This window comes from Ceratotherium simum, chromosome 23 (genome assembly GCF_057802395.1).
Source record: "Ceratotherium simum simum isolate JZ-2026a chromosome 23, ASM5780239v1, whole genome shotgun sequence".
Lineage (NCBI taxonomy): Eukaryota > Metazoa > Chordata > Mammalia > Perissodactyla > Rhinocerotidae > Ceratotherium > Ceratotherium simum.
The window spans coordinates 11,645,177-11,658,944 of NC_141922.1; positions in this window are offsets into that span (position 1 = coordinate 11,645,177).

The window sequence follows — 13,768 nt, forward strand, 5'->3', positions numbered from 1 at the left end:
GAATTTCATATAATTGGAATTATACAACATATACTATTTTGTGTTTCACTACTTTCACTTAAAATGGTACTTTCAGGATTAATTCATATTGTTGAGTGTACTAGTAGTTTGTTACTTTTTGTTGCTGAGTAGTATTCCATTTTATGATATACTACATTTTGTTTACCTATCCATCACTTGATAGCCATTCACATTGTTTCCGGTTTTTGACTATTCTGAAGAAAGTTACTATGAGAATTTGAGTAAAAAGCTATGTGTGAATGTTTCCGTTTTTTTTGGAAATAACTTGTCATGGGGTTGTATACAAGTGTATATTTCACTTTATAGGAAATTGCCAACCTGTGTTTCAAAGTGTCCGCACCATTTTGTACTTCCACTAGCAATATATGAAAATTCCAAATGCTCCACAGTCTCACCAACACTTGATATTTTTGTTGTCATTTTAAATTCTAGCCATTCTAGCAGGTGTGTAGTCGTATCTCACTGTAGCTTTAATTTGCATCTCTCTAAAGATGAATGACGTTGATCATCTTTTTGTGTGCTTATCTGCCACCTATATATCTTTATTGGTTCATTTGTTTTCTTATTATCGAGTTTTGAGAAACCTTTGTATAATCTGGATATAAGTCCTTTATCAGATATATGTTTACCAAGTATATTCTCCCAGTCAGTGACTGGTCTTTTCATTATCTTACTAGTTTCTTTTGAATAGCAAAAGTACTTCATTTTTATGTAGTCCAATTTGTCAAATTGTTTTTTATGGTTCATTATTTTTCTGTACTATCTAAGAAATTTTTTCCTAATCCAGGGTTACAAAGATTTTATCCTATGTTTTCTTATAGAACTTGTATAGTGTTAGCTCTTAAATCTAGGTCTATGGATCTATTTTGAATTAATTTTTGCATGCAGTGTGAGGTAAGGATCAACTTTCAGTTTGTTTTTAGAAATGGATATCCAGCCATTCTAGCACCATTTTTAAATTGACTATCCTCTCTCCAAATAATTACTTTTGAAAATCTGTCAACAATCAATTGACCATATATGTGTGGTTCTAGATCTGGAATCTATTCGGTTCTTCTACCTATCTGTCTATCCCTATGCCATTGCTGCATTGCTGAGGACTTTTTTTTTTCTTTTGTGAGGAAGATTGGCCCTGAGCTAACATCTTTGCCAATCTTCCTCTATTTTGTATGTGGGACGCCACCACAGCATGACTTGATGAGTGGTATGTAGGTCTGCACCCGGGATCCAAACCCACAAACCCTGGGCCGCCAAAGTGGAGCGTGCAAACTTAACCACTACACCACCAGGCCGGCACCTGAGGACATTTGTAATAGCACAAAGAGATAACAGGATTCTGTGCTTTCATATAAGTCTCCACAGTGGACTGAGTGTAAAACTTATATGTTGTAAATATTTCAAACCACCACTTTTTCAGAACTAGAGCAGAGTAGTATCTTGTTTTTCTATAACTATAGAGAAAGAGGGAATATCTTCTCCTTATAAACCTTCCTTTATTTCTCACAAGTATTATATTGGAATACCACTGGAAAGCATTGCAAAAGGGAACAAAGAGCAAGCTTAAGGAAATTTTAAAAGGACAAAAGAGAGTATTGAGAAATGGACTATAAATATTTATTCATGTGTAGTATTAAGATAGGGTAGTTACTTTTTCCATTCCCTATTGATTGTCCCCTATCTCTGGTGCCTCTGTTTGGTCAAGGCATGATACACATAGAGATTGTTCAGCAAAAACCTGCTAAATCAAGTGAAATAAAAGATAACTAACCAATGAAGTGAATTATTTATTGTCTTGCTAATTTTCTCAGCATAAGTGCTACTTGATGGTGATAGCTAATTAACCTTGACATGTTTCTCCCCAAAAATAGTGGGAGTAATTTAGTGGAGTAGATTTTTTTAAAAAGCCAAATAGGGAATCATAGGCCATACCTCATAGTATGCTTAAAATGTGCTCTTTAAATCAGCTGCTGTTTGACTACTGGAATTAGAGAGAATGTCAAAACTAAAGTGGAAATTAGAAATGGTGGGGACAACCCACTCATTTTATAGAAGTTAAAGATAATGCAATAATAGCTGTTGAGATACTCTAATCTCTTAGACGGGTAAAAATAATAATAAGGGAAGTGATAATGCCTTATAGTCACTTAGGACTTTGAAGTTTAAAAAGGCATTCTGTATCCACAATTTTATTGGATCCTAATGACAATAATGTGGAATTGTATTACTATTTCCGTTTTACTGGCAATATTAACAGTTCACGTTATTGAGGGTTCACTATGTGCGAGGCACATTCCCAGTGACTCTACATGAATTGACTTATTTAATCCTCACAATGCTATGACTTAAGCACTGTTAATATTCTCATTTTTAAAGATAAAGAAAAGTAGATGTAGAAATATTAAATCGCTTTCCATAGTTACCTAGTTAATAACTGGCAGTGTTAGGATTTTAACTCATCCAGTTTGATGTTGGAGCCTATATTATTAACGACACTACCAAGTGGAAAGAGAACCACAGCCTTACTAGCCTAAGGAGTTAGCTTCATTCTCTCGGCTAGGAAGTAGCTGACCTAGGATTTTCAACCTCCATTGGCTGACTCAAATGTGCCTGCGGCATCTACCTCTTCAGGGGCAGACTGAGTTCCCAGAGGGAAAAAAGTAGCTTGTTACACTGCATTCATATGCACAAATTTCGCAATTGGAGCCAAGAAATCCACAGTCTAGTCTTTGAGTTCAAGTTACTATATTTTTTTAAGATGTCCACTTAACCTGTCTTTGTCTTGCTGTGGCACACATTGGAATCAATAGGTGTGCTTGTGAAACACAGCTGGTATACCACTTAGTCTGTTTGTAGTGTTCTTCTTGGCTGAAACTTGGCCTTGGCCTCTGACAACACTGGGGAGCCACTGAAAGGTTTTCATCATGATAGTTTCATGGGGCATCTCCGTTTTGCTTCCTCCCTCTGCCAGGAGCAAGGACCCCTCTTGGAAATAGAGGAGTATCTTCCTCGTATCTCAGAGAAAAGAAATTCATGCTGTTCTGCGCAGAGAAGAGAATTTGGCTAAGGAAACATCTTGATGTTAAAAGCTAGATCACTCTTTTAGAGACTCCCACTTATCTACAATCAGAATTGCTATATGATTCTAGTTTTCCAGACAAGTCCAAAGAAAAGAAAAAGAAAACAAAAATAAAAACAAAACAAAACAAACAAAAAAACCACCATATCTCTGTTCTTAGCATTATTTGCTATTCCTCAGGGACAAGATTTATGTCTTATATTCATCTATGAGAAACCAGATCCTAGGACTGTACCTGGTATGTATAAATTCTCAATCAATATTTGATGATGGATGAGGAAGATGACTAAGATACCACAGGCTAGGGACTTTGCATACATTCAGTTATTTAATTCTTATCTCTGGGCTGGATGGCACTATCCCCATTTTAAAGATGAAGAAACCTCAGGGAAGTGACCTTCTCCAAAGTCATACAACTCCTTAGTGTTAGAGGTAGATAAAAAACAAAACAAAACAAAAAAAGAAAGGAGTGGGGAAAAAAGAAGGGAGAAAGGGTAAAAGGAGGGGGGAATGGGCAGGTTTGTAGACATATGTTTTTCAGTAAAACTACAGATAAGTATTATTTGCTGTAGTCATTGTTCTAAATGATTACAAAGACATGTTAACTATATTGTTTTAACTGTTAGAGTAAAGCCAAGCTCATTTAGGGGGAAAAATGGTTTCTTTTTGGCTTCCACGATAATTTCACCTTTGTGATATTAAACTGGAGAGATTTGGCTACAATAATAACTTGCAGAATCATCTACACACACCTACACAGCTTCAAAGATACATGCATACACACACATACACGGGAAAATTAACAAACTTATACTCACCTCTCAAGCAAACAGTCCACACCGTCTGAAATAGTCATTCAAAGTAGAAGTGAGTTTGAAGTGAGTCTGCTTGTCAAAGCACCCGTTTTGGAGTTGCAGAGCTCTGAGTCCATTTGCACATTTCTCTGTCCATTCAATATTGTTCAATACCATGTGCCAGGCACAAGAATTACAGGAGTGAACAGAATATTTACAGTTCCTGCCCTCAGAAAGGCACAGACAGGTAGTGAGAGAAACTGGCACCTGTCATAAAGCCAGTGTTCACTGTGCTAGTTAATTTTTAGAAAGTGCAGAGGTACCCAAGGAAATAAGAATTGAAATGAGACCTGAAGGATAAGTGGAAGTGAGCCAAATTTGGACAGGGAAATGGAAAAATTTAACTCCTGGGCCCACAAAGAGGGTTCAACTTTGTAACCTCAGTTTCTCCGTCTATAAAATGGGCGTCATAGAAGCTATCTCAGATGGTCATTGTTAGGAGTAAACACGATAATACAAATTGCTTATCACCGAGTCTGACCCAGGGTACACACACACACACACACACACACACACACACACTGGTGTTTTTACTACTCAGTGCCCTGTAGAGGCAAGTCCTCTTGTCTCTAGCCTCAAGCACACACAAGCTGTGCTTGTGCTATTTTATAGACAAGCTCTGAATTATTATTCCAGTTAACCCATACTTTGTAAAATTAGCAAAATGCAAGGACTGACAAGCTATACCAAGGGACATTTTGCAGAAGACTTTAGACAATAAAAGCTGGGCATCCATAATACGCATGTGTGCCCCCAGTGCCTAGGGCCATGCCTGACACATAGGAGATACTTCATAAATGTTTGCTGAATAAATAAATCAATTTATACTCCTTTATCAAGAGCCCAGATCTGTTTACAAAAAAGAACTAGTTTTAAATTTTTAATGCTCATTAGTTTTTGTTAATAAATATATAATATACACAGCTATTTCTAGTCAATCATTAGGGGAAAAAACGCAAAAACTAAGTCTTCCCTGAAATATGCAAATTTAAAAATTATCCAGATAAGTGAATATAATTATTTCCATAATAGATTGAATTTTCAAAAGTAAGAGTAATTTATTTGTAGAGAAAAGTTAAGCATTGGAAAATGCTACGTGGCATTTTTTTCCTGCAATTTATTTTTCTTTAAACTATTTTTGTTTCTTATTGGGTTTGCTTTGCTGAGCACACTGGTATGATTACATTTTGATTTAAATAACAGAATTAGTTCTACCATTGTGTCAAGTCAGAGGGAGAAGTGAATCCACCATATTGACGATTATGATTTTCATAGCTGGGATCAATAGTAACAAAAGTTTATCCTTCGACTGCAAAATGTTGGTTCATTATGCTGTACCAGGGGATTGCCTGAGGAATTTTGCTTCTTCTTGAATGTTATGAGGGATCTAATGGTATTAGAGCTTGACTTGCCAAGTATTACACATACATGCATTATATATATATATATATGTATATATATACACACACACACACACACAAAACTAGTTGTTTAAAGGTAGAATTCAATGCCATTCAATGGATTTTACTTAAAATACCTATACTTAGTCAGCTCTAGTTTCCAAAGATGCCAAATCTTAAAAGATGTATTTGTGGCACGGCCTCTTTTGTGTATATTACGGGGAGATATTTCGTATTTGGGCAAGGTATTTCGTTTTCATTAACTTATCATTTCAAGAAACCATACATGTCCATGGTTTAAACAAACAGTATTAAAATTTCCCTGCTACCCTGTCAACCCTGATTTATCTCCTTTAAGGCTGCAACTTCAACAATTCTAGATTCGTTCTTTAATATTTATCTACATGCTTGTAAATAATACACTGATATTTCACAATTATTTTTCTTTTAGAAAATACTTCTTGATTTTCTATAATGATACAGGAAAACTAAGCTTTTACACAACCTCTTATTTCCCCTTCCCAATACATCCCAGTAGTTATATAACAATTCTTTGTTAAACGAATAACCAGAATTTACATGATAATGACTACACAAATATTCTTTGCTGAACTGAGTGGTGCCATAGCATTATATCTCCTCTCTTGACACCTTTTTTTTATCTGGAGGCTAATGCTCCATCACATCTTCTACAGACCTATTAATATTTTCTACAGGCTAAAACATTAGTCCCCTCTTTCCTTCAGAACATCTCTAAGACACCATTCCCATCCGGCCTAGTTACTCTGCTGCCTAGCTGTCATCCATCAGTTTCTCTACATCATCATCACTGGACTTCCCTAAATTACATTCTGATGTTGGATCTCCTAGAGCCAAAATCAAATGCCTTCTTCTTTCTTTGTGTACTTCCTTAGAGTGCTGATTATTTTCCTAATATCTTCCTAAGGACAAGTAGGAGTAAATAAATTTTTATATCTTTGCATGTTTGAAAATTTCTTTTTGTTACTTTCACATGTGATTTGATAGGTTGACTGGATAGAGAATTCTAGATTGAAATTATTTTTATTCAAAATATTAGTGGGCTGGCCGCGTGGCCTAGTGGTTAAGTTTGGCACGGTCCGGGTTTGCAGTCTGGATCCTGAGCGCTGACCTAGACCACTCATCAGCCATGCTGTGGCAGCAACGCACATATAAAACAGAAGAAGATTGGCATAGATGTTAGCTCAGGGCTAATCTTCCTCAGCAAAATATATATATATATATATATATTTAAAACATTGCTATTCTGTTTCCTAACTTTCAGTGTCATTGTCAAGAGAATGGCTACTTTGGGGATTTGTGACCCTTTATACGTGACTTGTTTTTCTCTTTGGGAAATTTAAACATCTTCTCTTTATCCTTGCTATTCTGAAATTCCTTAATGACATGGTTGGTGTATGCTTCTTTTTTCCCATTCAGTGCTAGACCTACACTGTACCAGAGACTTGTGTTTTCAATACTGGAAAATTATATTGTATGTTTTGGTTATTGTTGTTAATTTCCTTTTCTGTTTTCTCTGTTCATTGTGTCTCACTCTTTTGTCTTTTTTTGTTTTTGTTTTTGTGAGGAAGATTGGCCCCGAGCTAACATCTGTCGCCAATCTTCCTCTTTTTGCTTGAGGAAGATTGTCCCTGAGCTAAACCTTCCTCTACTTTATATATGGGACACCACCACAGCATGGCTTGATGAGCGGTACGTTGGTCTGCACCCGGGATCCAAACCCGTGAAACCCAGGTCACCGAAATGGAACATGCGAACTTAACCACTACACCACCAGGCTGGCCCCTATTGTCTTTTTTAAGTCCTGTTCATTTGGATATTGTACCTCATGGAATGATGCTCTATTTTCACTTACTTCCTATTTCTTATCTCTTAGCTTGTTTTCTGGGAGATTTCTCAATCTTATTTTCCTAGTTTTTTAATGCTATTTTAATTTTAACTATTGGATTTGATATTTCAAGTGCTTTTAAAAATTGTCTGATTGTCTCTTTTTTCTAATATTCTGTTTTTATTTCATGAAAGTGACATCATCTTTTAGCTCTCTCAGGATATGAACTCTATTTGGGGTTATTTTTTGTGTGGGGGGGGTAGTTTACTTTTTCCTAGTTTGGATATTATTTCAGTTTCCTCTTTGATTATTTTGTTTTTTCACATATGTTGGAGATTTTCCTGAAATATCTGGTTATCTGCTATTTTATAGTGAAGAGAAGGGACTGAAAGGCTGATTAAAATCTTTGTGTCTACTTGGGCTTGTCTACTGCTGAGTTTCACTGTAAAGTAATCAAAATCAGTATCAGTTTGCTACCTATAGAATTTTGGGAGTCAGATAACCTTTTTTCATTTTGTCTAGTCTCTGTCCCATTGTGTCCAGGCTGATGTAACATTCTCAAAAACCTTATGGATCTCCTGTGTATGTCATCCAGATCCACAGCATTAGAAGACAAGAGAATCCTCCACAGATCCTTTTTGGATAAGCCCTATTCCTATTTTTCATCTCTACTCCTGGCTTCTGCTGAGATGACTGGATTTGTCAGTCACACACCTGTTCTTTTTCAACAAAAGTTCGTATAGCCACACCCTTGGTCATCTCTTCAGAGCATGTTTTCCCAGCAGTGAATTTTCTAATTGTAGCATCCTTTACAATCTGGGTAGGCAGAAAGCCTCCCAAATCGTCAGGCACTGGTTTCTTTTTGCTTAACAGCTTCATCTTCAGTTTATCTCTTTCCTCTCACATTTTACTATAAACAGCAAGGAGAAACCAGGCTGCTCCTTCAACAATGCTAAAGCCACTTCAACATTTTTAAGTATATGTCCTTAGCCTAATAGCAAAAAATTCAAAGAAGAAAATTTTTTTTTTTTGTGAGGAAGATTGGCCCTGGGCTAACATCCATGCCGATCTTCCTCTACTTTATATGGGACACTGCTACAGCGTGGCTTGACAAGAGGTGCGTGGTGCGCACCCAGGATCCAAACCTGCGAATCCCATGCTGCTGAAGCAGAGCGTGTGCACTTAACTGCTAGGCCACTAGGCCAGCTCCTAAAGAAAAAATTTATAGTTTACAATTTATAAATTGCTGTCAAATAAGGTAATGTGCTTATTTAGGTGTGACAATTCTTGTAGCATATGTTATTAGCATGCCCACGGGTGAATATTCTTATAGACGAGAAGACAAAGCTATGGAGTTTTTGTGTGTGTGAGGAAGATCAGCCATGTGCTAACATCTGCCAATCCTCCTCTTTTTTTCTGAGGAAGACTGGCCCTGGGCTAACATCCGTGCCCATCTTCCTCCACTTTACATGGGACGCCGCCACAGCATGGTTTGCCAAGCGGTGCGTCAGTGCGTGCCCGGGATCCAAACTGGTGAATCCCGGGCTGCCCGAGTGGAGCACACGCACTTAACCACTTGCACCACCGGGCCGGCTCCAAGAGTTTTTTTTTTAATAACTAAATTTTATTTTTTTCTAAGCTAACTATAGAGATTAAATTACACTCAAACTTACACGTCCAGGATTCAGAGGTAGGTATGATTAAAGGTAACTGTCTTTACTTTCTGTTTTATCCATGTGTGGGTTATCCAGTAGGCAAACAAAACAAGTGCTCAGGGCCCCAGTGAAGCTAAAGCATACATACACATGCATACGTGTGTGTTAGTTTGAGTCCTTTGGGAAGCAGATGTGATTAGATGCACAAGAGATTTATTGGGGGAAACACCTGTGCAAATTAAAGAAGAGAGAGTTGGAGAAGGTGGGAGAGCTTTCAGACTGCCATGCAGGTCTGACACCTTTGAAGGAGAGGGGGAAGAAAAGGGTAAGAAGAGTCTAAGACAGTAGTGTAGATCCAAGAAAGGTTCAGCCAAGTTGATGTGAATTCTCAAACCAAAGTCACCCACTGGGAGGCCCAGTGAGCCTGTGTTAGTGTCTCTGTTATGCTCAGTCACTGGCTAAACTTAGCCTTAATACAGATACAGGAGTGGATTCGTACTAATTAATTAATATAGATACAGTGGGAACAACAGCTGGGATCATTAGCTACCTTTGCTCCCTGTAACAGGAGTTCTGAGGAGCACATTTTCATGACCGCCTGACATGATAATTTTTTTTTATTGATGTTTTAATGGTTTCTAACATTGTGAAATTTTGGGTTGTACATTTTTGTTTGTCCATCACCATATATATGACTCCCTTCACCCCTTGTGCCCACTCCCCGCCCCCCACCCCACAGCCCCTGTAACCACAATACAGTTTTCTCTGTCCATGTGTTGGTTTATATTCCACATATGAGTGAGATCATACAGTGTTTGTCTTTCTCTTTCTGGCTTATTTCACTTAACATAATACGTTCCAGGCCCATCCATGTTGTTGCAAATGGGACGATTTTGTCTTTTCTTATGGCTGAGTAGTATTCCATTGTATATATACACCACATTTTCTTAATCCAACCGTCAGTCGAGGGACACTTAGGTTGCTTCCACTTCTTGGCTATGGTGAATAATGCTGCAATGAACATAGGGGTGCATAAGCCTCTTTGGATTGTTGATTTCAGGTTCGTTGGATAGATTCCCAGTAGTGGGATGGCTGGATCATAGGGCATCCCTATTTTTAATTCTTTGAGGAATCTCCATACCGTTTTCCATAGAGGCTGCACCAATTTGCATTCCCACCAGTTGCTGACACAATAATTTTTAAAATTAGATATTTGATTTGTCATGTAAAAATTTAAATAACTGTCACAAAAATAAAAACTATTTTGTCTTTCTTACATTTATTCTATAAGCCAGTATTTTCTTTTTAAGTTTATATAAAGATGGGGTGAACCTGGTAATCTAGCCAGTCCCTTAGGATCTTTATTAGGCCTTGACTAATAAAGACAACAAGAATCACGTTGTTTTCTCTTTCCTGATTCTGTCTTATCTCACTTGACAATATTTCTTTCTCAACAGCAATGCCTGGGACTGGGCTGTATACATATGTCCCCTTAACAAATGCTGGCAAAATATCTATAAAATGAAACATGCAGGATTGACTTTCTGCTCTTACAGCTGATGACACTTCTTTCAAAAACTGGAGGGGAAAACTGGCTGCTCTTGATTAAAAGAAAAGAGAACAATTACAGCTTGTTCAGCCTGAGAAAACAAAGAGAACAAATCGTTCTTTCACTACATGGCTTCTTGCCCTGCACCTCTGAACCTTTTCTGGGTCTTCAAGTCCTTGTCAATAAGAATAAAAAGTGGGATTATGTATAATCTCTTATGTCTCTCCCAGCTTGAATGATCTGGGGCTCCAGCTAAGACTTGGTTACCCTAAGGGTAAGCTGTCTTTCTCACTGATTGCTTCTAGTATCTGCCTTGACCATACTGTATTTCTTACGTAGTAGTTCCAGTGAGGAAGAGCATCTGGCATGCTGCAAAGCAGCACTTATTTTTAGCCAGTGATAAGCTGCAGATGTTGGATTTTTCAAAAATCTCTGCTTCACTCATTAGAAGAGAATTTGTTCACTTCCCCATTCTCTCTGTCGCCTGCCCCACTTCCTCCAGCGAGACACTGTTTATAAGCTCATGTCTGGAAAATTTAACAATTTTCTCTTGATGGAAGATTCAGACGACACTGTTAGGTTTGAACCCCTGAGAGAAGTATCCAGATTGACGGGCTAATTTAGTTGGTCTAAATCTGTTCTTTTATTATACAGTGCAGAGGGTGGGAGGGCTGGGCAAAGCACCTGTTCAATAATTCAAAGAAAATCTGTCATTTCTCCTTTGGGGTTGATCACTTTGCATTGCATTTATTTGTTTACTTGTCTGTCTCACTAACTAGACTGTTGGTGCCTTGGGGTCAAAACCCATGTCTTATTCATCATGCCAGTCACAGCACTAAGCACAGTGCCTGTCACATCACAGATACTGGGTTATGTTTGCTGGGTAATGAGTGAATGGATGAATGAATAAGTTTAATAAATAAATGGTTAAAGACTTGTTTAAATCACAGTTCTATGAAGGTTTCCAAGAGGTAATCCACTATTTTCTGTATCCTAAGGCCCGACTTTTCAATGGGAACCTTCTTGCTATTTTCAATAGCACTTTACTAATTAACAAATATGTATTGAGCACCTAGTCTGTTCCAGGTACTGTTCAAGAAACTAAAGATAGAGCAATGAATTTGAAAGACTGGGTTCTTGCCTACGTGACACTTAGGCTTTAGTAGAGAATCAGATACAAACCACGTTAAAAATGAATAAATATAATTTCAGGTAGTAATAAGTGTTATTAAGAAAAATGAAACAGATTGTGGTAGTTTTTAATGTTTTTTCATCAAATGCTTCCAGTCTTCGCTCGGGATGTATGTTAGAATGTCACCTTCCTGCCCTCTTGACGTCATGTTTTCCCATATGACTCACTTTACCAATTAAATATGAACAGAAATGACAGGCATCGCTTGTGGGTAGAAGCTTTAAGAGCCAGTGCTTGATTTTCCATGTTCCTGTTTTCCTACCATAGTTACTAGTGATGTTTAAATGATGGATGATCTGCCAGCCTGGTTCCTGGAATGAGGAAACATGAAGCAGAGCCCACAGTTGACCTGTGATGGATATAAGAGTAAGCAGCAACTAAACACTGGATATGATAAGCTACAGAGTTTTGAAGGTTGTTTTTTCCTGTATCATAACCTGGCCTACCTGACAGATTCCCAGAGTGATAGGATAGAAGTCAGGGACTAATGTAGGTGGGATGGTTGGGAGAAGAACAAGAGAGGGAGGGCATTTCTGAAGAAATAGTATTTGAGCATAATGTGAATGATGAGAAGGAGCGTGACTTTTGAAGATCTAGGGGAGAGCTTTGCAGACCAAAGGAAGATCATATGCCAAGTCTGAGAGGAAGAGACAGACTTGGCTTGTTCAAGGAACAAAAGAAGGTCAACATGCCTGGGCCCAAGTGAGCACAGGGAAGAAGATGAGTGTAGCCAGTGTCCAGATCATGTAGGGCTTTAGAGGTCATGGTCAGGAGTGTGGATGGGAAATCACTGACCTGATTCACATTTGTAAAATCACACCATGGCACTAGCAGAGATAAGGTTATTTGGGGATAAGAGGATAGAAGGGTGTCCAATGAGGGGGCCATTGTAGTCATCTAGGAAAGAGATGATGGTGGCTACAACCAGCATGGTAGTGGAAGAGTTGGTGTGATCTGGTCATTGTTGGCATACTATCTGAAGATGTCATGTAAGTCTGAGGCACACTATCTTTTAGAAATCAGTTTCCATTTTGCTGTACAAACACGAGATAATATTGAAGTTTTATGAGAAAACATTGAAATCTATTTTCACAAGCAAATTACTTTTACAGGGATGGGGTCTGCTCTCAGCTCAGATGCATCAATCAAGGAATCTCATAATAAATATATGAAGGGAGCACAAAAAGCCAAAAAAAAGCAGTATCTTGAAATGTTATATTCTGAAGACATTCATCTTATTTTATTTAGCTGGGCACATTTGTGAAATATGTGGGATTTTCTTTTTCTTTTTTTTTTTTTTTTGCCTTTTTTCACTCCTTCATGGACATCATGTTTGAGTGGAGGAAATGAAAGTGTGAAACTTGGAGTTTAGAAATCTGGGTTCTCCAGTCCTAGTCCTGCTCCTTACCACCTCTTTGATTTTGAGACTCAGTTTCTTTACCAACAAATGGAATATAATGTGCCCAATGGGGCAGTGCTGATGCTGGCTCTTGAGACATATTCCCGATGCAGTTAATCATGTTCATTTTTTAGAAGATCACAAAATATCTAAATACTCTGGAGCAGCCAGAACTAACTGGTAGCATGCATCCTTCATAAAGACTGAGTTAGTGTCTTTATTTTTATTTATTTATTTTGTTTTTGTGAGGAAGACCAGCCCTGAGCTAACATCCGATGCCAACCCTTCTCTTTTTTGCTGAGGAAGACTGGCCCTGGGATAACATCCATGCCCATCTTCCTCTACTTTATGTGGGACGCCGCCACATCGTGGCTTAACAAGTGGTGAGTTGGTGCACGCCCGGGATCCAAACCGGTGAACCCTGGGCCGCAGGGGAGCATGCGCACTTAACTGCTTGCGCCACTGGGCCGGCTCCAGGGTCTTTATTTTTTAATTGCCATGTGTCTTGCTCACATTATCATGTGAAGTAATGTGAATATCATGTGAAGTGTAGGTAGCTCCATCTTACACCTGAGGAAACTAAAGCTTCTTTGGAATCTGATGTCAGTCAGAAGCTTTGGGTAACAAAGTCAAGTGCCAACTAGGTGTCAGGTGACATACCAGATTCTGGGATACAAAAATAAATATGTGGTAACAATTTTCAAATAATGATGAGAATAATTCTTATTAAATGCCAGTATTTATTAAGTACTTAC